Source organism: Malaya genurostris, chromosome 3 (genome assembly GCF_030247185.1).
Source record: "Malaya genurostris strain Urasoe2022 chromosome 3, Malgen_1.1, whole genome shotgun sequence".
Lineage (NCBI taxonomy): Eukaryota > Metazoa > Arthropoda > Insecta > Diptera > Culicidae > Malaya > Malaya genurostris.
The window spans coordinates 39,839,475-39,842,610 of record NC_080572.1 but is presented as its reverse complement, the minus strand read 5'-3'; the positions used below and the strand labels follow the sequence as shown (position 1 = coordinate 39,842,610).

The following is a 3,136-nucleotide window of genomic DNA, read 5'->3' as shown; positions in this document are numbered from 1 at the left end:
GAGTTATTAATCGATTACTCGATTAATCGATCGATATTACGACATCCCTACATCCACGGGCTCAATCAGGTAGCAGATGGCGAAACATACGGACACATTCCGGCAAACCAGCAGTAGTCTCTCCCATCTTCTCTCGCTAGCTGCAGGCCGGCACAAGGGGAACAGTTTGATTCAGCGATGCCAACCCTACGGATTTATCCGTAGATCTACGGATTTTTATCTTTTCTACGGATCTACGGATGGACCTTTAAAAATCTACGGATTTTTCATTATTTTAAAATAATGCATTTTTTCCAAGCAAAATACGGAAAATGCTTGAGTATTATCGCATCATTTATCCAGATTTTTCTTGTATGTCCAATTATAAAAACTATCAAACATCTACCGGCACTGAGTACTCGTTTTAAGGAAGCCTGTCTTTATCGCTTGGCATTCCAAGTTGATGATTTTACGTAGTTTTTTATTTATTTATTGATTTACTTGTATTTGATACGTACTAATTTTCATTCTAAACATTTTTTAGATACATTTAGTGAGTTTTCCCCATATAAGTTCACGGCAAACTCGTCTCAAAGGAGCATGTACGAGTATAATTAGACTTGGAGTCTAATCTACGGATTTGACCTCAGGAAAAAGTGGCATCACTGGTTTGATTGTTGACGAGTCTACACCGGGTGGCAAAACGTTCAAACGCGTGAAGCAGCAATCAGCCGTCATGGACGAACGTAATTCGGTTGCTACAAAAACGAAAAATCACGACAGTGATATCAAAGAAATTCTTTTTAATTACATCACAATAATCGAAATAGAGAGTGGTTAAAGAGAAACTGTCACTTGCTTATACGCCCTAATGAAAAATCAACCGAGAATTAAACAATTTGACATCTTTGCATCCATGCAGAGTGCGCAGCAGATATGCCAGGTAAAAATTTCAAATATCTGCAGGCAGGGCTTCAAAAGTCTGTAAATGTTGTTACGTTTAGTTTTTTATCACACTACAGGTGGCTGCTTTTCAGCACCGGACCACCAGTTCAGGGTCGTTTACCTTGTTGGTCTCCTGGAGAACCTTCACTTCACTATTTTTAGGGCGGACTTTTCTTCCCACCTGTGGTCACTGAGCGAATCGTTTGCGGCGGAAACAAGTTACACAAAAATAAACAAAATGGACGACACAGCTTGTATATAAAAAGACCGCACAATTTTAATCTTAGGCACTATATTTTGTAATAAAAAAAACAATAGAATATTAAACTTTTTACTACTTGCACAAGTTTATTCGTCGATAACTTCTTCTCAACACTCCGTTGCGGCCGTGATGATCGTTGGTCGACTTGATGGTTCCTGGCGACGACGAGCGGGACGGCACTGACTTCGGGGCGATGGGACAGCAACTCCAAATAAATCAGCAACTCGGCCTGTTTGTAGCGAAGGCCTATGTTCCGGAGAGTGATACTGCGCGCACTATTTTTCGTTTCACCGCAAAGCCACACACGTCGGGTTAAAGGCAAACAAATTCAACCGGTCAACTTTGTCTATCAAATGTTCGTGGGGCACCTTCGGAATACTGATCCCTTTGGATCCACTTAATTTGAACTTTTCGAACTGAAACGCGTTGTCACTTTTGGCGTGTGACTCGCTGCTGCGACCTTCACTCTTCCGGGTCAGAATAATACAAGCTCTCGCTAAAGGGTTTTATCGGCTTGCTGTCCATTTTCCATGCCAATCCCACCGCCACCTTCAAAGCAGGCCACCCCGCATTTTATGCTACGATGATGACGACGATGACAGTGTGTGGGCAGATGACGGTTACAATGATTTATCGTTTGTGTTTCAGGTTGGTGTCCTGGATTATATTTGTACCTACTACACTTGTTTCCTTTAACCGAAATAATCATAATTTGTTAAGCAAATTTGTATAAAGAAATATATGAATTTACGAATGTAAATAAATGAATAATATAAATAAATAAATAGTGTAAATAAATGATTTTAAATTTATTTATATATAAAAATGTAAATAAATAAAAAAAAGATACATATGAAACGCAATCAGTTATTGCCCTTCATATATACTAATCATGGAAAATGTTATTTATTGAAAAAATATAACTAAGACGCTTAAAATGTAGAACCGATTCAAAACAGTTCTGCCAATCTTGTATGGCAAGAATCCGATAGAAAAGAACCGTTAATAACCGCTAGGCAAAATTCTCTGCCGGAAACGGTTGTTGCATTGTTGCCAGACTTTTGCCGGAACTCTGGCAGAATTCCGGCAAAAATGGTTGGCAGACATAGCCAGCCGTCTGGGGGGAAATCTGCCCGCCGCGTACAAGTGGGTCTTACTGATAGTATCATCTCTGAACAAGCAGCGCCTCTACATTTCAGTTTTGCGACAATATGCCAATAAAAATATTGCAAATTACAACTGCCGATATGAAAATTTTTGAAAGTATCCTCCTTTTCTTGTTCTATTTTTCATTGATAGGTGTCACTACCGGTAGTTCAGTTAAATACAAATAATAATACCCCTAAGTGCCATACAAACGAACGGCCAATGTTTGGTTCACAGCCTGAACAAATAAGCCTAGCAAATTACTCCCTTTCATTGCTATAGTTTGAAAATGTGGAAGGAGATCGTTTCTGGCAACGCTTTATGCTAGTTGTTACGGTGCAAAACAAACTTGTTTGTTTATGTTTATCGTTGCTGTATTAAACTGCAGCAATCAGTCTAAATATCACCGGCACTAGCACAAAGATGAAAAATGAACACAAACACCCACTAATCTACAAATATCAATACAGCTAGTAGTATATTCATGGTGGCTAAACCATTCTAGATTATTGTTGAACTTACATTTCGCTTGTGATCATGATTATCAGATAAAAACTGTTTGTTTATTTATTTTTCACTATAATAAACAGTAATAGCACATTCAGCAGCTAGAAGTTCTATATGGAAGATCTATAATAGAGCAGAAACTGGAACGAACGTATCCCCAGCAAACCGTTCTAGTTTTATTTATTCGACCAGTTTTTCTGTCAAATTTAAAACTGGTCTACGATGCCGTTCTATTTTTTGTACATTTGAAACACGAGTGAAACACTGCTGGGGCCGAGGGGGACGACACTAAAAAAC

At 38.7% G+C, this 3,136-nt stretch overlaps 1 long non-coding RNA gene across 1 annotated transcript; it reads left to right on the top strand.

Annotated features, from left to right (window-relative positions):
* Positions 1 to 441: 441 nt before the first annotated feature.
* Positions 442 to 1,251, top strand: LOC131438650 (uncharacterized). The gene is made up of 2 exons (XR_009230962.1): positions 442 to 922; positions 1,002 to 1,251. It is a non-coding gene; the product is annotated as an uncharacterized LOC131438650 (long non-coding RNA).
* Positions 1,252 to 3,136: the final 1,885 nt, after the last annotated feature.